We start from the raw sequence: 25519 nt of genomic DNA, 5'->3' as shown, positions 1-25519 counted from the left end.
TCCACGTCGCTGCGGCGCTTGCAATTTCGAATATCTTCGCGAAGCGGTCGTTCAGTGACCTTGGTTTATCTTCCAATTCCACATCTTGCCACTTCTCTTCTGGGTCAATCGGCGATATGAGTGTTGGGCCGCCTTCGCCTGCTTCCTTCTGTCGCGGCGTTGCCATGTACGCGACTTTCCTTCGCTACAGCTGCTGTTCATGGTCGGGAAGTAGTCGTACCCCGCACCTCCACCACTTGTCGCGAGTACGATTTTCACAGACACGCTGGGAACGAGTATACTGAACACGCAAACACCCAGATCGATGTTTTTGAAGGAGCGCGCAGCGTGAGTCCGATAGGGGGGCGTGGTTTTTGCCTGGGCGACAACAACTGCACGGCGCTAGGGGGCTGATCCGCTAGCTGAGGGAAGCGAGGGCTCGTCTGGCATGAAGCCAGTGCCACTGCACTCAGAGCGCTAACTGAGGGAAGCGAGGATATAGCGAGGGCTCGTCTGGTGGTACACCAGTGGCGCTACGCCGAGGTCCGCGATGCCGGCCCCACTAAGCTACTCTAACTAAGCCGCGATCCATCGGAGCAGTGAGGGCTTCTGATAGCTATCAGTGCCACAACGCTCACTCCGGTAGACCACGGCAAGCTGACGGAAGGGGAGGTGTTTGCTCCTACTCTTCCCGGTAGCCCCGGGCCTCGACGAACTCCTTTGGCTCCCGGCTGCCCTTCCCTATCAAACCTGCTTTACTCTATGTGAGAGTTTCTTCCTCTTCATTCTTAATCCCTCCTCGAGGCCTCATGTAACTTAACTGTCCTCCTATATTGCGCTACATTATTTGGTAGCGCAGGCTGAAACCTCTTTACTCTCCGAGGCTCTACTCTACTCGTCATAACTGCCAGCTCTCATATACCCTCATATTACATAAACGCTGCGCCCAACAAACTAAGAGATAATGTAATCATCTAAATTCAACGAATATAGTTAGAGCTGTTGCTCCACCTGTCGGACATCAGCGCAGGCTTCCCTCATAATTTTATTTTCAGTTAGGGCTCATAGATGGCAATGCTGCGCTACACCATGGTGCGTGCTGCTGATAAGATATTGCACGAGTGGGAATATAGCGATTAGCGAGATCTAAGATTTTGTTCTTGAATAACAGCCAGTTTTTATTCACCGATCGGAAGTCAAATCCGTCGAAAAATGTTTCCAAGAACGAGCCTAGTTCGTTATTAATTATGTTGAAGTCAGCGCGATGATACAAACGTATGGTTTTAGAGTGACAGGTTTCCCAATAGGAATGTTTACAGAAAAATTTAGTAAAGAATGGTCGCTTCATTTGGGCACGTAGGTTATTTCTGAACACAATTCCGGACAATTGGTTAGTACTAGGTCTAGTGTGCTTGCGGGAACGTCAGTAATTCTCGTAGGTTGATTGACGATTTGGGTAAGGCTAAACAGCGAGCATAAATTAACGAATTCCTGGCATGTAGACGAAGACGTGGAAGGTTGTGCTAGAGATCAATTGATACCCGGAAAGTTGAAGTCACCTAATAAAAAAATTGGAGATGAAGGGTAGCGCGTAACGACGGTATTAATGGCATCGTGAAGCTCGGCAACAAATGTGGGATGGGCATTTGGCGGACGGTAGCATGCGCCTAGGATTATTCTCCGATAACTTAGTTGCAAAGACACCCACACCATTTCGATGCTACGCAACACCGACACAAAAAGTCGCTGCCTTCCGCTTCACCTACAGAGTCAAAACGCGTTTCCTTGAGATTAACCTGCGCCTCACACCGAGTATAAACTTTACCTTCTTTTGATTGCACATCTTAAGCGGTCGTCAACTGAACTATATCTAATACGAATTCTCAGAATATACAAATTGCCAAAAGAAGACACAAGAAACGAATAGCAAACACGCGTTAAAAACCAATTCTGCGAATGCCAATAGCCTAGAAAAAAGTATTTATCTAAACAAGATAGTTAAAGAATGAACGCCAAGAAAACCTAGCTGCCGGCACGAAAAACCAGGCCGCTAGGACCAAGAGCTAAAATCTATTCTTTAGGCTGCACCTAACCTAACTAGCTGAAAACGAAATAAAGTTAATAAAAGAAAGAATTCATCTATTTGACGCTTCGGAAGCTCCCGCTGTCGCCAGTCCGTCCGTTTCCGGTAGTCACATGCAATCGGAGGAGCGATGGAACACGCGTCCGCACCACACGGCTGTCATTTATCAACTCCCTCGGGATGGATGGATGGATGGATGGATGGATGGATGGATGGATGGATGGATGGATGGATGGATGGATGGATGGATGGATGGATGGATGGATGGATGGATGGATGGATCTATCTCTAGCCATTTCGCTCTTTTTCTACCTCCTTGCATGGTTATGTAGCTGATCCTAGTGCTAAATTTCTTTTTTGTACTTTTCTTTCTCGACCTACTCTTTGCCATTTTGGGGGGCTCAGCCTCCATTATTACACTTTCTTCTGCTTCACTTCTAACTACCTCTGTGCACGGAGTCCTCGCGGAACCCCTAAAAAAGCTACAGCCCTGAGTGCCAGGCACCAGCCGATCTCTGCTCCCACCCTTCTGTTGAAATGAATACCATTTCGCTGAAAAGCCCTACCAAAACCTGCTTTATGTACCTCCCTGTTTACCTCGAGATCGAGGAGAGTCGCCACCTTGCGGCTCAGCGGCGAAACCTAGTCAGTGTGGATGCGTTTTCGCGTCGCATGCCAGCCTGCAGTGATTTACGCACGCGCATGCGGCGTGTACAGGAGTGTTATTGTTTGTTTCGCGGTTACTGTGAGATTTTGCTTACCTATATGCCTCAGCAAAATAAATATGAACACTCTATAACCCTACGCTTCATTAAAATATATATATACAGTTAAAACTCGATTTAACGAAGTTGAGGGGAGCCGGGAATTATTTCGTTAAATCGAGAACTTCGTTAAATTGAATGAGGCATTTCTTGGGCACATAATTCAGTACATTCGATTACAGTAAAACCTCGTTAAAACGTACCCGCTTAAACAGTACTTTCGTTTTAAAAGTAGTAAAGTCAAGTCCCAGACTGAGCACCCATTGAACATAATGCATTTTGCATCCGCATAAACCGTACCAGCTTATCGCGGTCGTATCGGTTAGCACGTACCATTTTCACTTTTCGTCGCACTCGCGCGTGACGAATTCACGCCGGTAGCACCGACCCAAAGGACGGTTCGGCTAGCGGCGCGACAATCTTCCCTAAATGCCGCCGACGGGACGGCAAGCCACACAGCTAATGACAAATTGGCGCCAAAGTTGGTAATCATACAACTAGCGCAATCTTTGGGGGTCCGTATGGTCATCGTCATGACCCCCCGCGCTACTTTCGAGTGGGTAGCGCCAACACCACGACCGGCGCCGCTAGCGCGTATGAAAAGAAACAACAAAAATTCTTACTCGACAAGAAAGGCCCGAGGGGACTACAAATTTATTTTCCGCCAAAGAAGTCGGTGATCTTTGCCTGCGTGCGCTTTGTGAGCAACGGCCGCACCGATTTCTGGGGTGCTGTCTACAAAATAGACCAAAAATTAACACTTTTCCACCTTTATTTCTCGAAAAAAGGTTCGTTAAATCGGGACAGATCACGGAATCGGTTTCGTTATTTCGGGTTAGTCAAAGCATTGAACCCTATGGGCGTCTGAGGGGGAATTAGGATACCTTCGTTAAATCGAGATTTTCGTTAAATCGGGTTTCGTTAAATCGAGTTTTGACAGTATATATATATACTTGTCCATATCGAGCATGTCATATGCTTCGATAAGGACATCATCCATCGCGGTCTTGTAGTGGTCTTCGGCGCTTGAGATCCTTTGACATGCAATGTCTCAAACGAAGTGGTACTGTCGTTACCGCCGTGTCAAAGCAAAACAGGTCGCTGCCGTCAATAAAAGTTAATGCAAACGCTCAGAAATCGCATTTCCCGCAGACTGCTTCATATAGTAGAATGCCGTGTGAACAGGCCACTCTATGTCTGCTATGCCGTCTGTGTGCACGATAGAGTTGTGGGAGTACTTTGGTCTCTTTTTTGTGCTTTTAAACCTCTGTCGCGGTGTCTCAATGGTAAGGGCGCTCGACTGCTGATTTCGAGAACGAGGGATTCAATCACATACGTTTCGAAAGGCGCTCCTCTACTGTTGGATTTGACTGCACAATTAACAATCCCACATGGTAATAATGAAAAAAAAACGACACCAAAACCAGCCTCTGCAATCATCCGTCATAGCCGTTGCCGCTTTCATGCGTTAAACCTGGGCCAATATGCATTGTTGGCTTCTGTGCATCCGTAAAAGTTTTAGTGAGCACATTTTGCTTTAGAGAAATGCTCGAATGTTTGGGAAACATATTCACTGCACCTAATTGTTACCCTAAATATTGCATAATACACCTAGATTAATGTACTTTACTGGTAGCCTATTATAATCCCTTTTCGTCTAAGTGCTGTCTTCCGAGCAAACTCGTCGTTTCTGACAAGGGGAGTAAAACAGCCTCATGCGAGCTTAAAGGGGTCGTGAAACGTTTTCCGGAAATTTTGCACGGCTTGCCTAAATGGAATCCTTATCCTGCATCATATAATATACCTCGATTCGTTTCATCGCCCGCGTTGATTTAATAGCGACAAAAACAGAATTTCGGTTTCCTAGCTCGCGTCCTTCTCAACTCAACAGATACATCATAGCGCTAAGCAAACCCAGACGGCCACTGACGTCCGACGGACAACCGAACTCGGCCACAACTCGGCGGCCGATTTCGGACGTCCGCCGGAATTCCGGCGTACGTACGAAAGCGGATGGTCGAATCCGTTCGCCCAGCGGACAGCCGCCGTACGTCCGCCACTGGATTCGCTTTTAGACAGCTATGATATAGTTTGTAGTCGTCGTGCTCGTCTGAACTGCGTATAAATCAGTAATGCCGTCAAGTCTGCATTATATGATGCCAGAGCGAATCGATGCGATAGAAAGCGTTTCCATTAAACAGTTGTTTTTTTTTATTTTCTGCATGTTTCATCGTTGAATTCTTCCTTCAAAAATTTCTGATTAAAAGGATAATGACCATTAAACATTTTTCTATCATGATGCTTCGGTGAAATTTTAATCAGTGGCTGAATAGACGCAACAAGCAGCAAGCTCAAAAAGAACGAAACCGAACCTATCCTCAAAAAAATCTGAAATGAGCCAATCTAATCCACCTAACAAGTTGAAGTTTTGTCATGGAAGATGGCTTCACGTTTCCGTGTTCTGCATTTTCTGCGCAGTTACAAATACCTACGGCTGTAATGCACTGCTAGCATTGTTTTTGCTGTGGCTTGGTGCGGCTGGCACACTTTGTTCACCCGCCGATTCCAAAGTAAGTATTTCACCGAACTTTTGTTTCCTTAGTGGAACTTTTCGATGCACTGTTGGTGCTGCGCTTTTGGGTAAGGAAACAGCTCTGTACAGCAGCCGAACGGTCGAGTGTTTTAGGCGAGACTGACAGGAAAGCTCCGCGCCGACTAACTAAAGTGCAGCCTCAAGTCTGAGGGCCATCTTTCTCGGCATTCCTGGACGCTGCGCCAGTAAGCCGCTCAACTTCTCTGCCTCTGATAAAGGAGTGCCTGCCTGAGCTTTAAAGGAGTTATTTTGTTAACCATGCGCAACGTGCTGAGTTGTAAAAACTATACGAGAAAACTTTAGCACTCGAGCCTACCCACGAAACACATAACGTCTAATAAACTTCTTTAAACAGCTTTGGAAGGCTACAAACATCTTGTTCTGGAACAAAACCTCTCACAGACGTCAATGGAAAGAAGTTTCCTGGAAAACTTCGTTAGCACGTCTATACTAAGACGCCTTTTCAAAGACGTCTCAGATATGGTTTTTAGAGACATCAATTAGATATTTTTCCAAACACCTCTTTATTCAGAAACGTTTCACAAATACTATTGTAGAAAGGGTTTACTAACTTCTAAAAGTCCACAAAAAAATACTCCATGTTTCCCCTGTTCAGAATGTTGAATCCCTATTCAAAGAATGTTCACGAATCACAGCGAACATTTTCTACGCATGGTTTATTGCAGCCACGGAATTAAGCAATAATTACGGCACAAATTGTTAGACAGCTTTGCATTACTCCAATGTCTCAACTTTATTATTTGATAATCAGGAACAGAAGGTAAGAGACCGCTTTAAAATAACCTCGAACTTTGAAACTGCGGTTCGTTCTAGCGGGAACCAAAGCCCCGTCATTTACGGTCCAGCTAACCTACCGCTCGTAAAGCTGCACTGGGTTGCACACCGGCCCTGACAGACGAGGGGAGGCACGCGAATGACAACACGTTTTTATGCTACGAATGCCTCTTCCTTCCAGCTTGCCTGGCCAACACCAGAAAACCACCGTATTGCCGCTCGTAAGGCCGCACTGGGGTAGCATACGGGTCCTGAAAGAAGACGGGAGGCACGCGAATGACATGCATCTACTCCGGCTTGCTTGGGAGCACGAGAAAACCACCGCACTGCCGTAAATTTGTTGCTTGGGCAAGAGAACAGTCAGCAGGAGAGCCGATCGTACGCTCAAACATCGTTCCGCGCGCTGAAGCCTGCTGCGTGGTGGCGCTCTGCTCGATGCCGATGCAATTTACAATTTGTCAGCATTGCTTTATTATTTCAGGTTTTTTTCTTCTTATTTCTTTGCAAAGCATAAGGCTAAATTGAAAAACAAAATAAAATTAATCTCATAATTGTTTTTGTAATAGTTGGGTTTTGTAGGCAGTTATTGCTTTATTAGCATTTTGGCGTTGCAGTCGCTAGCGACTGCTTGCTACCCGCGCGCACCGATCGTTCAACTCATCTTTTCTCGTCTTTCGACATGCTCAACGGTTGCTCAACGTGCTCTCGATGGTGTGTGTTCGGTGTGCTGTCTTTGTTTGCCGCGCTTAGACATTTACGCTGATTTTGCAGCTTTCCCGCGCTGTATTTTACAACCGCTGCTGCGCTGTGATATGGAGCTCATATTTATCAACAGTCAGTAACTTTCCACTTCTCTTGTATGGTGAATGCAGCGCGCCGAAGTTGAACCGCAGATGCGTCTGACTAGCGCGCTAGAAACACGGGTAGATAGCAATGCATGTTTGTCTTTCTATATGTCCATGTTTCTAGCGCTGTTTTAACGTACTGTCCAACCAACTCGCCCAACAAGCAACTTAGCTGTATTGTATTGGCTTTGTTAACTTCACTGATGCGTGTTAAGTATGTGCGGTAGCAAATGTAGAACTGAAGTAATATATCTGAGTTATTTTGTTGCTAATGGTCGTGTTGAAGATGTGGAACTATATGAGTCTGTTTGAAAAAATTCCGGCACTTCACTGGCATCAGATGTAGAATATTCGTGTTTTCTTCCAATAAATAGTTGGTAGTTGTGCGCATATGGTGTCCTATTCGTTTTTGTTGTCATCTTTGCACCGTAGCGTTTTCAAATCAGTAACCTCAGCTCACTTTAAGGTTTTCTGTGTATGTACAGGGTGATAAAACTTTCTTCTCTTAAAACACACTAGAAAAGACTGTTCTTTCAGTTCACGGTAGGTCAATGCCCGAAGCATAAGGCCACTGCCTCGACCTCATGTTGTGGTGCGAGCTATGAGGGATTTTTTTTTTTTCATGCATGGGGGGGGGGGGGGCTACTAGGTGAATGATTTCAGTGGCGTTCATGGTAGGTCCGGGCATTTTGAATAGATGCTAGTCTTATCACCGTATTTTGGTGTTTCCTTTCTCCGTGCATATTTTTCTTTAAAAACCCCACAAATCTCAGGCACGTAGCTCAACTGCCACTGCCTTTGGCTCGCTTGATTATTTTGAGCTTTTTTTTTTGTGTCTTTGCAGGTTGCTGGAATCTTGTCTGTCTTACAGACCCCTGGAAAAGGCAGAACCTGGAGCTTACGATAAGCCATTGAATTTAGCTCATCAGCCAATGCCTTGAATGTGCATTAATTTTATATATCTATGCAAGTTGTAAAAAAAAAATATTTTTATGCAGAACTTTCTGGGCGGATGGTTCCAGTGAGTTTACACCAGTGCATTTGCATGCATGCCTGTAACTTAACTGTTTTTTTTTTTGCCAGTGTAGGTTGTTTGGAATTTACTTTTGCAGAAGAACCTTCTAAAAAGGCTTCTCAAATCCATATTGTCAACAAGTTTATTTGCTGATTGCTTTTACTTTTGTAGATGGAGTGCAATAAAAATTCGGACTGGAGAAGCATGTGTTTTTTATACATTCAGCATGTGCGTTCGCTATTGAGTGTAGCGATTTGTAGTTTGTGCTCATTGTCCTCAATTCTGTATGTGAGATCACACAATAGTCTGCTTTGAGCGCATTTTTTTTCTAAATTTTAAATTACAGTTAACTGGGGAGAGGGTGAATTGGTGAAGGCTTACATTTTCTACAGCACAATAAGAAACAGCTAGAGATGGCACATAATCGGTGGGGTGTTAAAGGAGTAAAATTGAAAATTCTATTAAAATAATTATAATTTTAATTCTCTTCAGCCCAACTGATTTTTCGCCATCTCTAGCTGTGCCTTATTGTGTTGTACAAAGTGCAAGCCTTCATCAATTCGCCTTCTCCCCAGTTAACTGTGTAATTTCATTAAATTTAGAAAAAAAAATGCTCTCAAAGCAGAGCACTGTGACCTCACATGCAGAATTGAGGACAATGAGCACAAACTGCAAATCGTTACACATCTACAACAAGAATAGAAACGTTCTAGCCAAGAGGGTTTAAAGATGTCTACTAGCACAGCTGTAGCAGAGCTACAGCTAGAAGCAATGTCTAGAACAAGCATAAAAATTTTCTAGGCGAGAAGTTTTCAAGACTTCTACTGGCGTAGCGTTAGCAGAGCTAAATTGGAGCTACAGGAAGGCTTGTAGCTCTTGGGTCTACAGAACGTCTCAAATGAGTCTTCTTTTAGAAGTGCCCATTTCTTGGCCTAGACATATTCTAGATGTCAATTAGCTCTTTCTGTGTTTCGTGGGTATCGTGCGACATGCCTACATTGTGAAAACGTCGCGTGGTTGTTGTTTTTTTTTTTTATGGACAGCCGCTGATATTTCTCTCTTGAGCTTTACGGCAACTACAGTTTCTACAGGGTCTTGAATATTTGGGGGCTGGGATTTAAAAAATTCCTATGCAAAATCTACTGTCCCATTCGAGCTGAAATAACGTTCACAAAGTAGCAAAATATCGTCTACGTTATCTGATAAGTGATTCAGCATCGGTACTTGCCTAGATTTTCCGAAATCGAGAAAAAACTGCTCTCGGTGGCGTGCACAATTTTCGCAGAAGAAAGTCGAAAAGCTATTTTGACATGATGCGTCATCTGTCGAGCATTGAAACAAGCTCCATCCCGGCCGTTGGCGCGCTTGCCTCGCTGCCCGACAGATGACGCACCATGTCAAAATAGCTTTTCGACTCTCTTCTGCGAAAATTGTGCACGCCGCCGAGAGCAGTTTTTTCTCGATTTCGGAAAATTTAGGCAAGTACCGACGTTGAATCACTTATCAGATAACGTAGACGATATTTTGCTACTTTGTGAACGTTATTTCAGCTCGAATGGGGTAGTATATTTTGCATAGGAATTTTTAAAATTACAGCCCCCAAATATTCAAGACTCTGTAGAACGAACGGCTGTAGCTGCTAAATAACTAAAGGTTTAGTACTCTCCTTCAGCTTTGACAAACCAGGACAGCACCTTGCGCATGGTGGTTATGCATGTGGGACCGAACCGCGCAGAACAACCGGACAAGGAGATGAGAGAAAAAAAAAGTCAGCACGTGTCTTTTTCTTGACCCGTTGTTCTGCGCTGTTCTGGCACGAATTTGACATACCGCCGCCGCGATACAGTTGGGCTGTGAGCTCCGGTGCCTGCAACGCCTTCTTTTATACAAAAGAGGCATTGGGAGGCCATGCAAGCCGCGGGCTCTAAAAAAAAAACCGAGCTGAGCAAAAGTGAGATGAAAACAAAATTGTTGTTGCTTTGTCCGTACAGATATTCAAAGACTCCTCAGAACTTCACTGCATTATTGACAGCGAGATAATGCCAAAGCTACACTAGAGCCATGCAGCACCTTATAGTGCATGATACTGAGCTTATGTCTCGCACTGAAAGCTCTTAGCATGTTCTTAGATGATCGTATTGAAGTAGCTTTAAACCCATGCTTGTTAATACAGTGATAGCCATAAATTGAATCTATGGCATCATGCTCACATACAAGGCTTCTGATAACCGCTGGCCACATGATGTGGGCTATAGCAGAAACCTGTACCTGGTCATCTTACAAGCATTTGTGCAATTGATGCTTTTAATGTGTTGTAAAAGTTGTGTTCTGTTTCAGTATGGGAATGCTTTCCTTATTGAAGGCTAACATTTGGCTTCGTACAGCGGAAACCTGTACCTAGTCATCCTAAAAACAGCACCGCAGTTGGTGCTTTTAGTGTGTTATAAAAGTATTGGTGTTCTGCTTCTGTATGGCAATGCTTTTCTCGTTGAAGACTAGCATGAGGCTTCCAAAAATTTTTCAGATGCCATTTGCTGTAGCCGATTTCGTAGGCCAACAGGAAGCAGCACTTTGAACATGAAAAACTGTCATCCACGGGGAAAAAACAGCTACATCCCTTTGCATTCTCATTTCTTTGGTATGGCTAAAAGTGAGTATTGTATCATTATCTATATTATTAATATTGAATCATGATTGTCAGTGTTGAAGTTGTTTGAGCGTGATGATTTTAAACACACAGGACATCCCTTCGACAGTAATGTTTTTAGCTTGTTTACATGTAGGATGTAGAACTGGTTTCAACAAACTTCATGCAGCAAATTATTTTTACATTGTCCACCATGTTACTTTTTGTCATTGTCCATTGAAGTAAATAGCCAGTATTTTACGTTTACACAGTCGTCCACTCTTAACTTGAATGGGAATGTGTGACATGCAGTTTGCAAAATAGCAATGCATCCGTCACAGCCATGCATCAAGGCTAAGTGGCTTGTGCGTAGAGGGACCAGCCGCTCCAGATTCATGTCATCTGCCTCTTTGCTCCGGTGTGCAGACGTGCATTGAGGCAAAGTCGTTTATGTGTAGAGAAACCAGGAGCTTCTTTGTCACATCTGGCTGTTTGTTACGGTGTGCAGATGCGCATCGAGGCAAAATGGCTGATGTGTAGAGGGACCAGGAGCTGCTGCTTAACGTCATTCGCCTCTTTACTACAGTGCACAGCCGTGCATTGATGCTAAGTGGCTTGTGCGTGGAGGGCCCAGGAGCTGCAGCTTCACGTCTGCCTGTTCGCTCAGGTACGCAGGTGCGTATTGAGGCTAAATGGCTTATGCATAGAGGGACCAGGAGCTGCTGTGTGACGTAGTCTGTATATTTGCTATGGTGCGCATCGAAGTACAATGGGGGGGGGGGGCTCATGTGTAAAGGTACCATGAGCTGCTGCGTCATGTCGTCTGCCTCTTTACTATGGTGCGCAGGCATGCATCAAGGCAAAGTGGCTTATGCGTAGAAGGACCAGGAGTTGTTGCTTCACATCTGCTATGATGCGCAGCTGCGTATTGTGGGTGGTGGTGGAAAACATTTCCATCAGATACAAATACAGGAGGTTACGCACTAGCTGACCCTGAAGGGGGCCTGTCCTGGCAAAAACAAGGGGTCTCTAGTTTGGGACCCCAGTGGCGGTAGAGGGACTAGAGGCTGGTACTTCATGCTGTCTGCCTCTTCGCTACGGTGTGCTGCTGCGATGGATGCAGTGGCATCTCGAAAAGTGCATGCCACGCACTCGCATGTTCAGCCTAAGAGTGAACGACTGTGTACCTGCTATAGCTTTGTTATTCATAGAATAAAGCTAGGCCAAGTTGGATAAATTATAGCTCACCTCATATGTGGTCAGCAAAGAAAAGCCACTCCAGGTAATCTGATGCATTTACTTCAATAGGATTCTTATTCATATACATGCTACTGACAAGTCAGATTCTTCACCCTCAAAAATGCCAGAACAACAACCAAGGGTGCGTCTGTAATAGTCTAGCTTGCTCTTTCTCTGCAGACGAGTCAGATGTGTGTTACATTGCTGTGGGTGGGACAGGTGTGAATCTGATTTTAAGCTTGCAACAAGTATGTTATTGTAGTTTAAAGGCAAAACGGTACTAATAATCGTAGCCCCCCGTGGCCTTTATCGCCTTTTAATAGTGTTGCCAGACACTGAGTTATTAGTTTACTCTGCACTGTTTCTGTCTAGTTAATGTGCAGAGGTGTACATATATTTATATACTTGGAGTTGTCGACTTTGCACTTAGAAACATTGTAGCGTTATCTGATGTGTTGCTTTTATTCTTTTAATGATTTCTGTAAGGGATCGGTGGGTATGCTAGGCATCATTATTACAGTCTACTCTTTTTGGGTCACTTGTTCAATGCCCAGTTGCGGCCGTCTCCCACTTGCCCTCGGGCAGGAGGCGGGGAGGCGCGCACAGAGAGGCAGCTACAGCAGCTACAGTGCTTAACGGAAACGTAGGCAGAGAGGGAAAGAAGTCCCTTCTTCTGAGGACTTTGCTGTCGCACTCAAAGACGCGGGAACAGGCAGTTCTCGTTGCTGCGTCATGTAGGGGGCTCATTTTTATTTAAGGAGCTTTACGAACAGTATACACCAACTAAGGGGTCCTTAGTACTAAGCGTACTAAGGAGTCCTTAGTACGCTGACTGGACCCATCACCCGGAGGCAGCACAACTTTGAAACGCGCACCTCTTTTGGAAGAACTGCTTATCGTTCAAAGAAAAAACACTGTCAGGCTGAAGGGTGTAAGGCCCTCCTCCTTGTCGGGGAGCCCATAAAAGTGACAATTATTCAGTGCAGGCGCGCTGAGTGGGTCTCGTTGAGGATTCTAACCCTGGATGCCAACAATGGTGGGAGATGGCGGCGTTGAAAAAGGGCAAGTGTGTAACAGTGACGGTATGATGCGGAGCGGGAGGATGTGGTTTGGCTCTTCTGATGTGGTCCGCAATGGTGCTGACTCGGACGCCGATAATTGCCCTGTAAAAGGAGCCGCCAAGGGTGCAAGCTTTGGGCAATGGTTGAGCACGTGGGACTCCGTTTTGATGGGTTTTAATTTTTTTTCTTTTTTTCTTTCCTAGGGGAGAGAGTTTGGCGTGTGACCTAGTGAACCAATTATTTCGAGGTCCATTCTCTAAATTCCGTTTGTTGTGAAACGAATTTGTTGTCCCTTTTGCATTGTTTGTATTAGGGAGAGGGTGAAGAACCTTATGAAAGTGGAAAGACATGCCAAAATGTTTGTTAGCCAGTCATGTGTGAGTTCGTTGTTATTGGGGATGAGAAATGTGGGCGGAGTCCCAAAGTTAATGAAACTGGGCCCCGCGGCCTGGAGAACTCGTTCTGAACTAGATTTTGATCTCTTGCCTCTTCGGCATAGATCATGGTCATTGTTTCACCTGTTGTAAATATATACATTCATGTATAAAGTTTTCAGTTCACCTTCCTCACCGTGTGCAAGGTGTTGTGGCCAGATGCAGTAAATTCACTATTTTCATTTCTATATAACATGCCTTTCTGAAGATGGTGAGCTCTTTTGTCCAATCCTGTAAGAAAGCAGCAAAGCGCTCCCAAATCTTCCACAAAACTGTGTGATATCTTTAATGCTAACTGCCACTTGATGTCACACAAAACATGTAGTTGAGGTAGATTTCTCCCCCCCCTCTTTTTGTTTGTTCAAATGAGGACCAGCGGACACTAACTCTTGCTTTTGTAATGCCCTAGGCCCCGCCTTAAGGCAGTACTCCAATGTCAATACCATTTTTATAGCTATGGCTGTCCAACAGCACTCATGTGTTTTATACACTTCTTTTACTAATCTCTTACCCAAGTGGTGGCTTATACTGCGGGGGCGAAAGTCTGGACAGTATGTCTGGAGATTTTGGACTAGAATCGCGATGTAAACGAATTGTGACCTCATTTCTCTTGTACACATGAAAGAACTAACGTTGAACTTTCACATCGACAAGTATGGTCGGAGTTTCCTGGTCGACGTGAAAGTTATGTGCTTTGATTGCAGTTTGTGTAGTCCACACACTTTTGTCCCCGATATTACATAGGGAAAATTACGGCCCTTGGACAGAGGCAGTTTCTTTGGCGGCCACTACCTTCCACCTAAAAAAGCTACAGTGTTTCTTGTGAACAGCTGGCTGCATTTATAAATACCATTATTTTTTGTAATTTGTTGTGCGTAGTTGAGAAATCCATGACATGCATGCACAGCTGGTTGCCAGAATTATGCAACCATATTTCAGTAACTAACATCCATGCTGCAAGCTGCCGGTAATACATCAGGAGCTTGTGGTTGTCAGCTTTTTGTGTTTTGTGTAACTATAAGCCTTGCTATTGTAATGTCACATATAGCGCTGTGGGTAAACAAATAACTTTACTTTTAACTCTTGTAGAAGCATGAACACTGCGCAATCAATGCGGCGGGCTATGCTTCCACATTGGGCTTTAGCCACATGTCAAATGTCTATCTTTATTCTGCTGCAGCAGCTTGCATGTTATCAGATAAGTTACTTCGTCGCAGCTGCTCTAAAGAGACGCTTTCTAGACGCTTGTAGCCTAGATGTTGATGTCGATATACCCCTGACACGCCCAGGGAATGTCTTCGGTAGAGGGTACATGGAAACCAGCGAAACGTGCAGTTTACAGAACAAAAAGGTAACAATTTTAAATGATGTTATTATTGATCACTTTTTTTCAGAGCAGGAACAATAACTTTAGAAATCTGCCTGTTAATCCGCTCAAAATGTAGGTTTCTGCCGCCAATGCGTACCTGTGTAATACTGCAATACTCTGGCTGTGCTTTATGTTCATATACAGCATCATTTACGCTTAGTTTCTCTGCATGTGCACTCCTTGTCTTGGGCATTGATGAGGGCGCATAGCAGCAAGCATAACATGCCATGTTTGGTCAGAGTGGCATGTTCAAAGATACGACATAAAAGCATTAAAATACTGAATGCCAGGTTCTGGTCAAACTACGTTTGTATCTTTTGTTATTCTGCATGGGTTTTGCTGCAGTTATATGACCTTTCTATATAGTATGTGACAATTCTGAATGGAGATGCATGCGTACAGTGCCATCTGGAAAAAGCAATTGAGGAAGCTGGCAGTTGCCCTTGGAGATGTGTAACCAAAGTTCAGCGCAGATAACTTGAATTTCATTTTCCCTTCTGTTGCAGGAGGAGCCCAACCTGCTCTTTCCATCTTTGGCCTGAAAGACCAGCAACAGCTGATCGAGCAAATGCACAGGATAGTAGCAGCTCCTGGAATCCCGGCCTGCGGAGGCCGCCCACAGAGGACATGATCATCTCCTCGCTAATTCCGAAATATTAGGTTTCAATAAATACCTTTTCCTCCACCACCTCCCCAAGGGAAGAGCTGTCGCGGCCAAGGATAATTAAAAAAAATTATTCAAGTAGATTCCTAATACTCCAGTTGGCTTGCATTTTACCATGCCATTCCGTCTATGTTTGCATGCAGCTTTAACATGGATATTTTTTAGTGTAGACTATTTAAGCATGCAGTTTTTGCAATAAAGCAAAAAAAAAAAAAAACAAAATGCTGTTTTTACAACCTCGCATGCTGGTATGCCTATGCACTTCGCATGTTTTCAGGAATGGTGCATTTGTGTAAAGCTCAGCTAGCATATGTGCCTCTTTGATGGAAGTTTTAATTGCACACTACTGTTCAGTGCTTTGTGTGTGAAAGTAAAGCAGACAACAGGAAACTTGAACCTGTTGCATATTCTGTTGTCTGCTTTGCTCTCACGACAAAGGCATTGAGCACTAGTATGTGACTGAAATTTCCAAGGCGCATGCTTGCCGAGCTTTACACGATTATTGGCAAGTTTTTACACCAATAGCGGGCCCTGCAAGCAAGTTCCGGGAAACGTCCGAATGTCCGCCTCCGGCTGTCCGTCGGACGTCCGTGGGACGCGATCCGGATCCAAGAATGATAGTCCGACGGACGTCCGCTGTACGTATATCGAACATAACCGGACTTCCGTCGGATGTCCGAAGGTCCGAAAACGGACGTCCGTCGGTCGCCCGTCGGACGTCTATGGCCGTCTGGGAATGAGAAGCTCCCGTTGTCGGAGCCTGCTGAGCCAAAGTTGACAGAGCTCGGTGTATTTTAGAGGTTCTAATTGTGCCCTACTCTACGCTCACACAGGGTTTTTTAATATGGCCGACGTCCATGCCGACGTCCCAGGTTCCAGCGTCGCTGCTATGGGTATATAGTCGCTACTGTTAAAACATGGTTACATCGTGGGCTTTGAGCCTTACGCCGACGCAGCTTTTCGGGTGCCAGGTCGGCGAAGATGGAGCCTGCGACCGGTACAGTAACACTTGCGACGAGAGGCCACGGTAACCGCGGCACAACTCCGGCTTGCAGAAGCCCCGACCGCCAGCCTCCCGATCCCAGCCGTTTCGGAACTACGCATTGGTCTAGAGCACTATAGCATTGGTATGTATGTCCGAGTCTTGCAGCCTAGCCTACGTTCGACCGTTGCGAGAGTGCGCAATCGCTAACCGAAGCTTTCGAACAGGTGCAGCTGCGGACGGTGCGTGCCGATGCCGACTGCTCTTGAGAGCATCTGGCGAGATCCCGGCGGCGACTACGTAGTTGAAGCAGCCGTCTGGGTGTTTCCTGTTTCCCGCTTTCCGTGTAGTGCCATAGTTCAAGTCATCGAGCCGAAATAAAGGAAGCGAAGCTCGACACGCTATTCTCAACGATGCAGCGCGGAGGCGAGCAGTATACATACTAGTACGCGCCGCGGCGCCCGCTCCTGAAACACTCCACCCACCACTCGGATTGAACACACTTGTCGATTTCTTCGACCTGAAACCGTATTTACATCGTATCGTTAATGACGCCAAGAATAAAGAAAAAAAATTACAGCAGCGGCCGCACAACCAAGTTGTACCGGTGGTATGTGACTGCTCAAGACGTTGTTGTGCTCCATCATAAATGTTCACCAAAAAAAAAGAAGAAGAAAACAACAACAAATAAGATTGGAACCATGGTCATTTGGAGTACCCGGCGGAGCGAGGTTAGTCGTCGTTACCGAAAATGAACTCGAGTGTCACCTCTCGCTCTGTTCCAGCGCGCAGCGAGAAGCAGACACCACCCGTCTTCCTCCGCCGCCGCCGACCGCGCGTCACGTGACAGCAACGAGAGACTGCCCGGGTACAGATTGTTAAAGAAATGTGTTTGCGTGAGCGAATAATTGATACACTATTTTTTATTTGCTAACTTTAACAAAAACCTATTATCTTACGGCTAAACATGACGTAGGCGAGTACTTCTAATTCCGGCCTACAGGGTCGCATGGTCGCTTCAGGAACGCAAAAATGCTGTGATTTCAGAATGGTATTATTAAATGCAGAAGCAATATTTCGACGAGATATTTTGGAATCGGCATGCCTGATGTTTACCGAAGCAAGGAAAATTGCAACTGGGCAGCTACATTTTCGTATCACGACCCCTTTAAATATCAGTGTTTAGTTCGGGAATAAATACATCTTTATAGTCGCATGATAAGATGACCTCCATTTCTTTCGGAATAGTTTTATATCCGGCATCTGTTTTGGAAGCAACCCTAATTTTTTTTTTGCTTCGTATAAGATGTAATCACTGCTAAATAATTAGTGATAAATAAATTTTCAGCATGTAAAAGTGCTTCCCACAACATGAAAGTGCCCATGCGCAGTTTATAACGATGTCTTCTTGCGAGTAAGATTTAATCACTGCTAAATAATTAGTGATAAAGAAATTTTCAGCCTGTAAAAGGGCTTCCCAGAACATGACAGTGCCCATGCGCAGTTTATAACGATGTCTTCGCAGCGAGTAATTCCTAGCTTGCACTTTAACGTTACTGAAAATTAATCGCTGATTATTGTAAATTCTGTCAAGTGTGTAAAAGTTCTCTCACATGGTGAAATTTATTGGCATTGCAAAACAAAATAATTAGACTACTAATTTACCGTTATATATTAACATCACAAACATCAGAAATCCCTTATACTTTCCTTGGTTTCAGGAAATCATTTACAGTTAGTGGCGCATGCAGTAATACGCTATCACATTCTATGACAGTGGCCGCAAAAAGCACATCGGCAAATTCAATCCCATCAGCGCTGTACACGTGAACAATCAGCTTTCCTGTGCGGCGAGGTTTCCTGTATAGTGTCGGCGTGATCTCATTTTTGGGGAATACTTGCGCGTGGTTGTCTGGCCCAGAGTTGATGTGCACTCAGTCTAAAGCAACTCGCCATGCAGTGCGCTGCCAGTGCTACATTTAACCTGCTTAATCCTCGAGTCAAGTACGATATAATGAACCAGGCTTTCTCGATTCAATCTAAAGTACTGCAGGTATCTGCATGGGCTTGACACTAAATTTGCTGGTCTCACTTGCATCATCATCATCATCAGCCTGATTATACCCACTGCAGGGCGAAGGCCTCTCCCATATTTCTCCACTTAACCCGGTTCTGTGCTAGCTGCATCCACTTGACCCCTGCGAACTTCTTAATCTCATCGGCCCACCTAACTTTCTGCGTCCCCCTGCTGCGCTTTCCTTCCCTTGGAATCCAGTTTATTGCCCTAAGCGACCATCGGTTATCCTCTCTTCGCACTACATATGTCCTGCCCATGTCCATTTCTTCTTCTTAATTTCCACTAGAATGTCGGTAACTTGAGTTATTTCTCTGACCCACTCTGCACGCTTTCTATCTCTTAATGTTACCCCTACCGTTTTTCGTTCCATAGCCCTCTGGGTTGTCCTCAACTTAAGTAGAACTCTCTTGGTTAGCCTCCACGTTTCAGCCCCATAGGTGAGTACAGGCAAGATGCAACTGTTGTATACTTTCCTCTTGAGCGATACCGGTAAGCTGCTAGTCATAATCTGCGAGTGCTTGCCAAATGCGCTCCATCCCAATCTTATTCTTCTTGATATTTCCTTTTCATGGTCCGGATCTGCGGTTACTATCTGTCCTAAGTAGACATATTCGCCTACTATTTCCAGTATTTCGCTACCTAATGTAAACTGCTGTTCCTTCCCGAGGCTGTTGAACATTACCTTAGTCTTCTGCATATTGATTTTCAAGCCTACCTTTCTACTTTTTCTGTCTAGGTCATCAATCATTATTTGCAGTTCATCCCCCGAGTTGCTTAGCAAGGCAATGTCATCAGCAAATCGCAGATTACTGAGGTATTCTCCATCTACCATTATCCCTAACTGCCCCCATTCCAAGTCTCTGAATACTTCCTCTAAACAAGCTGTGAATAGTACTGGGGAGATTGTGTCTCCTTGCCTAACACCTTTCTTTATGGGAATTTTGTTGCTCTCTTTATGTAGAACTATGGTTGCTGTGCAGCCACTATATATATCTTCCAGCACTTTCACGTACGGCTCGTCTACCCCCTGATTTCGCAATGCCTGCATCACCGCCGAGGTTTCAACTGAGTCAAATGCTTTTTCGTAATCAATGAATGCTATGTATAAGGGCTGGTTATATTCCGAGCATTTTTCTATCACCTGATTGATGGTATGGATATGATCGATAGTAGAGTACCGTTTCCGAAACCCTGCTTGATGCTTTGCTTGATTGCAGTCTAAGGTTGTCCTGATTCTATTAGCGATTACCTTAGTAAATACCTTATACGTAACAGACAGTAAGCTGATTGGTCTGTAATTTTTAAGGTCCTTAGAGTCCCCTTTCTTGTGAATGAGGATAATGTTTGCATTCTTCCATGCTTCTGGTACCGTCGATGACACCAGGCACTGCGTATACAGGGTGGCCAGTTTTTCTAGCACGATATCCCCCCCGTCCTTCAGCAAATCTATAGTTATCTGATCCTCTCCAGCTGATTTCCCCCTTTTCATAGTTTATAGTGCTTTCTTGACCTCGTCCTTCGTTACTGGTGGAACGTCTGACTGTTTTTCTCTACCGCCAATCTCATTACGGTCCTGACTACTTTGGCTACTGTAGAGATCTGTATAGAACTCCTCGGCTACTTTGACTATCTTGTCCATATTAGTGATGATGTTGCCCGCCTTGTCCCTTATCGCATACATCTGGTTTTTGCCTATGCCCAATTTCTTCTTTACCGCTTTAAGGCTTCCCCCGTTCTTTACAGCATGCTCAATTTTCTCCATGTTATACTTCCTTATATCGGCCACCTTGCGCTTATTGATTAGCTTTGATATCTCGGCCAATTCGATCTGGTCTGTTGGATTGGAAGCTTTCATACTCTGCCGTTTCTTAATCAAATCTTTCGTCTCCTTAGACAGCTTACCGGTATCCTCTCTAACTATCCTACCGCCTACTTCCACCGCGCACTCAGTAATGATATCTCTGAAATTATTGTTCATTGCCTCTAGGGTAATGTCGCCATCCTCAGTTAGAGCTGAATACCTATTCTTTAGCGAGATCCTGAACTCTTCTGACCTACCCCTGACCGCTAATTCGTTGATGGGTTTCTTTCTTACTAATCTATTGCGTCTCACTTGCATGAGGCACGCGCAAACTGTTTAAAAGTCGATAAGAAAAACAAAGCTGTCATTAAGCAGGCCCAAGCATTAGGCGCGTGAGCGCGGTACAGCGCAAGAAACGTGCAAAGTAAATCTAGAAGTCTGGTGGTTGCGTGCTTTGTTTTCCTAAAATCCGCTCTTCTTCTGCTGCATTGGCAAAATCCATCGATTTTTTTCTGCAATATTGCAGAAATACTGCAGAATACACGTTTTCATCGCCAACAAACCCGCCGTAAACTCGGAAGCAGACCTACGCAGTGTGCGTTTCTGCGAGCGCCGCCGGCCGCCGATCCCCAGCCGAAAAAGTTCATTGGTTCCTATTGGAATTTTTCCAATTGGTACCAGTTAGGTTTTCGGACACCCATTGGTAAATTCCAGCTGGTTCCAATTGGGCGATTCCAGCTGGTTCTAATTGGACGATTCCAGCTGGTTCCAATTGGTCGATTCCAGCTGGTTCTAACTGGACAACTCCAATAGGTTTTAACTGGGCGATTCCAACTAGTACCCATTATAACATAATGGAATCAATGCTGCCCCATTATAGCTGGGAAGTTCCTACTCCAATGAATATTAACCAGGGAACTAATACTAGACCCATACTCTCATCATTTGGTGCATGTTGATGCTTGCAGGACTAATTTCTGTGTTTGGAGTGGGCCAGAAGAAGATCTGCATGAATTACTTGAAATGAAGACAACAAAGCTCTATTCAATAACACGCTTTCACATTTATTACTTTAATGTACTTGCAATGCAAAGTGCTTCTCTACTTGAAACAAATAAGATCCTTTTAAACTAGCTACCCATAAAACAGCGCAGCTGAATGGTGAAAGATCCAAATTCAAAAAATTTCTTGAAAGTGCCTTTGTGCATTCTTCAGCAATCGCCATCTGCCGTAGCTGCTTGTGTGGTTGCTCCCTGCAGTGCTCCATTGGCAGCTTGTTCCCTAAAGTAATAAAGGCAAGCATAAGTAATCACAGAGCTGACAAGCTTAGATGCTTTTTGAATGTCACACACAAAATGGTATAAAATTATTCAATTACCTCTTCGCTTGCCTTCTGAAATATGCAATCTTTTCGTTGATGAGGCCCGTCACGTCTTTCATGGCAGCCTCCCGAGCCATTTGCAGTGGCATGCCCATGTCCTGCAGCCGCTTCCTGTAGCCGTGTAGAGAAAAAAAAAGTGCATTTAGCAAAGCTTAGTTTAGTTAGAAAGTACAAGTCATCGAGTGCAAGTTTTTGCTCTGGAACGAGTAAAATGCAAAAACACATGTGGCGAGAATCCTCCCAGGGACAAGTGAAGTGTTGTACAAGCATGTGGTCTCTAAATATTTTCCTTGAATGGTGCTTCCAGATGGAACAAGTGAAAGGTGAGTGAGGTACATGCTGAGTGAGCATATGAACATTGCACCAAAGACCACATACACCCACTATGTTTCATCCATTCAAAAACGAAAAAGCCATTCCTAGGAGCAGTGTGAGTGCATGGTCTTAGATCAATGCCTCGTAAAGGTTGCACGTAAAATGTGCGAGCGAGGCTTGGCTTTGGCTGCTTTGTGACACACACTTTTGTCTTAGCTGGGATGCTACTTGAGACACACCCACCTGCAGTAGTTATAGTAAAAAGCCCCCCCCCCCCCCCCCCCCCCCCCCCCCCCTGCCCAAAATGAATGAGTCCTGAAAGCCAGCCTACTCATGGTAGTTTTGGCAGTGAAAAGGTAGTGCAGTCAGTAACCATGCAATAAAGTAGGCATCTTGATGATACTGCAGCACGGTCACAAGGATTACATTTGTTGGCTCTGAGAAAAGTCCCACATAGACTGAAGGGCATGGAATGAACTAACCAAATGCCACTGCTGCACAGTGCATGCCTTCAAAATTATGATGCGGATTATTGGAAGGACAGCATGAGAGCATGCAGTCGCCACAAGCAAGTTGATAATGGCCTCTTCCTTCAAGGGTTTTACGAGTGTTGTCACAGGAGCCATGATGGAGTCCAAGACATAGCTTACACAAATCGGACCAAAGCTGGCAGCGCTAAGCAAATTAAAAGCACATTCTTATACCTTGAACGGCTGTTACCATGATTTGTCCCCAAATCTGCCATATCACCCAGTTAGCAAAAAAAATATCTGATTAAGGGCTTTCACAAAGTTAGAGTGCGCGCAGTTTAATATGACGACAAAACAAAAACAGCAAAGCTCTCATCAACCCAAGTTGCCCTAACTGCAATTAACTGCAACACATGAAAAAAATGCGCAAGAATTTTTGGATTCTTTTCAAATGTGCTACAGTGTGCTAACACAGTAGTATTCACAAAAATGATTCTGCCATGCAGCCTCATGCCAAACCAAGTGATGAAAAAATGTTTTGCATTAATGATCAGGTATCATACTGCACAATCTACTTCCAGCTAAACTGCTGGCGAAAGTAACCTTCCTATTAGCAAACAGATATTTTTTTTCTCCAGCGACTACATTGCTAAGTAGTCTCTCGAACTATAGCTACCTTTTGTAAAGACAAGCTTAACGGAAGTTCAAAAAGAAAAAAAAAAAAATCTGCGCCCGACTTCGGCAACGGAAGGGGGGGGGGGGGGGGGGGGGGCAGCATCTCACACAATCGCATCATGGATAAACCTAGTCGCAATAGGTATAGACTGAATCATTCAGCCACCGGTCTTTGGCTGTTCACACATTTTTGGCCTAGTTTTCTAGTTTTAAAGCTAACTACCAGCGCTTCACGTCATCACAGTGAAGTCACCGGGATATGCAGTGACGGTTCTGAGGCGGCAACAATCGGATAATGAAGTTGGTTTTTTGCTGGTCGCAGGTAAATCCAAACGTAGTTCGACAAGCTAATACAATAAATCTACGGAAATCAATCACGGAGAACAAAAGTTATCACCTCACTTGGACAGTTCGCTCGAATGAGATCAGCAGCGGTCATCGTAGCCATCGGGCCCGTTTCAGTCAATGTTGGTCTTTGTCAGTGCCTTAAATACGCTCAAAATTTAGCTGAACTCCAATGCAACCTTACAACACTTACACAGGGTGGGATTACCACAAAAGAAGAAACTTTTTACTTACCGAAGAGTAGCATGTCGTAGGCCTTGTAGAAGTCGCTTCACATTTTTGAGTCTTGCCAGAAGTTGTGATACCACTTAGTGCGTCAGATGAAATGCCGAAAAATCATTCATAATGACGGCTACGTTTAAATTATGGTAACAGATAATTAGCGCAGGATTCTAGCCGCACAGAACATTTGCAAACACGCGTTTGCACGAACATGCCGTCATGCTTGCATAGAGTTTCTTACTCTTACCTAGAGGGAAAGCTGTGCTGCCGTCTATGGGCGTTTACATGGAGTTTCCAGACGGCCAGTACAGCCACCATGGGCGCTCAAAGCATCATGGGCCGGTGAGCTACCGAGTGCAGAACTACAACTTTTGGCCAAAACTAATGCAAATATAAACGTTGTTCTACCGTAAATAATGCCCTAAGATTGAATATTGTGACTATAAATTGTAAAGAGAGAGAGAAACAGCATGTCAGTGTGATATTTATCAAATATAAGCGATGGCTCTTTCTCCTATTGGCTTAGTTTTGAGCAGCACAAATACCAATATTTCGCACTTAATATGCAAACTTTGAAATAAAAAAACGTTATAAAAATATTTATGGTTGCGCAATCACTGCAGGAAGTTTTTAGTGGCATTTCGGGAAACGGAAACCATTTATTGGCGACGTCTGCTTTTGAGCCTTCGCTACTATGGCTTTCGCGGTCTATGTACGCACTTTCAAATGATGATGATGACGAAAAAGAAACATCGCAGTAACGCCACTCCACGTACCCGAGAAAAACCGACTGTCCCGCAACAAGTAGCACACCGGCCCATGATTCTTAGCGCGCCCATGGTGGCTGAAGTGCAGCGCCCTCAGCTTTCCCTCTAGTTAGTGTAAGGAACTCTATGCATGCTTGCCATTGTCACCCTCGCTAGTCGTCTAGTCTAGACTTCGGAACGGCTATTTTTGGCTTCTGAAGGCTAAAGCCGTAGGCACGACAGCGATGTCGCTCACTGTGCGGAAAACACAAGGAAAACATGCATTAGTCAAATTATATAGCAAGTGATAAGTGACATATTTAAAATTACTGCTGTTAAAATTATTTTTAAGTTTTTGCAAATAATTGTTTTCGCTGCACTTTGCTTCGATTGATGTAGGCGATCATCGGAACTCGCGTCGTCTGCTACGCTAGCAGACAGCAGCTGAAAGAATGTCGTACATATAGAATATACATGCCCGTGGAATATATCGTATATATGCCGGTAGATATGCACCTGTATATGTGCACATGTTCTGGTCTCATCCAAAGCATTGAGTTTGCTTATCTTTCACCAGTACTTTTGCCATAAAGTGTCTTAGGTTTTTCACTCGATTATTAGCAGGGTTTCAATTCTGTACATAATTAAGAAATATCAGTTCACAATAGTTGCAAGAATTGTGTTCTATGGAAATCTTGAAAATATTTTCTTTCCCTTTAAACTAGAACTTAAAATTTGTTTAAAATATTTCATGTATTCAAAGGATTATTTAAAGAAGCAGATGTCTATAATTATATATAACATCAGTAATTTTGACTTTCTTGGCAATGCCATTCTTTTATGAGTCAAACAGATTAAACTATGCCAAAAATAGCATTCCCTTTATGTACACTGCAACATGGTCATGCACATAAATTAAATTTTCATTAACTGCTTAAATCCATGCTGGATGAACAAAGGAAAGAAAGTGTGACATTTTAAACTTATTTCCTTGTTTTTAATAAGAAACCACCTCATTTTCATTTGGAACCAGTGGAA

At 44.3% G+C, this 25519-nt stretch overlaps 2 long non-coding RNA genes across 4 annotated transcripts; one reads left to right on the top strand and one right to left on the bottom strand.

The window, feature by feature from the left end:
- Positions 1-5265: 5265 nt before the first annotated feature.
- LOC146201454 (uncharacterized) lies at positions 5266-15611 on the top strand. Of its 3 annotated transcripts, XR_014704889.1 has the most exons (4): positions 5266-5396; positions 10599-10724; positions 11209-11367; positions 15310-15611. It is a non-coding gene; the product is annotated as an uncharacterized LOC146201454 (long non-coding RNA). The 3 variants fall into 3 exon arrangements; XR_014704891.1 differs by lacking the exon at positions 11209-11367; XR_014704890.1 differs by lacking the exons at positions 10599-10724; positions 11209-11367; positions 15310-15611 and adding exons at positions 6986-7048; positions 7904-8384 and having other exon boundaries at positions 5271-5396.
- Positions 15612-21366: 5755 nt separating this feature from the next.
- On the bottom strand, positions 21367-23969 carry LOC146201453 (uncharacterized). The gene is made up of 3 exons (XR_014704888.1): positions 23748-23969; positions 21706-21819; positions 21367-21608 (listed from the first exon to the last, which is right to left on the bottom strand). It is a non-coding gene; the product is annotated as an uncharacterized LOC146201453 (long non-coding RNA).
- Positions 23970-25519: the final 1550 nt, after the last annotated feature.

Source organism: Amblyomma maculatum, chromosome 2 (genome assembly GCF_055883805.1).
Source record: "Amblyomma maculatum isolate TAMU_Amacu chromosome 2, ASM5588380v1, whole genome shotgun sequence".
Lineage (NCBI taxonomy): Eukaryota > Metazoa > Arthropoda > Arachnida > Ixodida > Ixodidae > Amblyomma > Amblyomma maculatum.
This window is presented reverse-complemented; position numbering and strand designations above follow the sequence as displayed.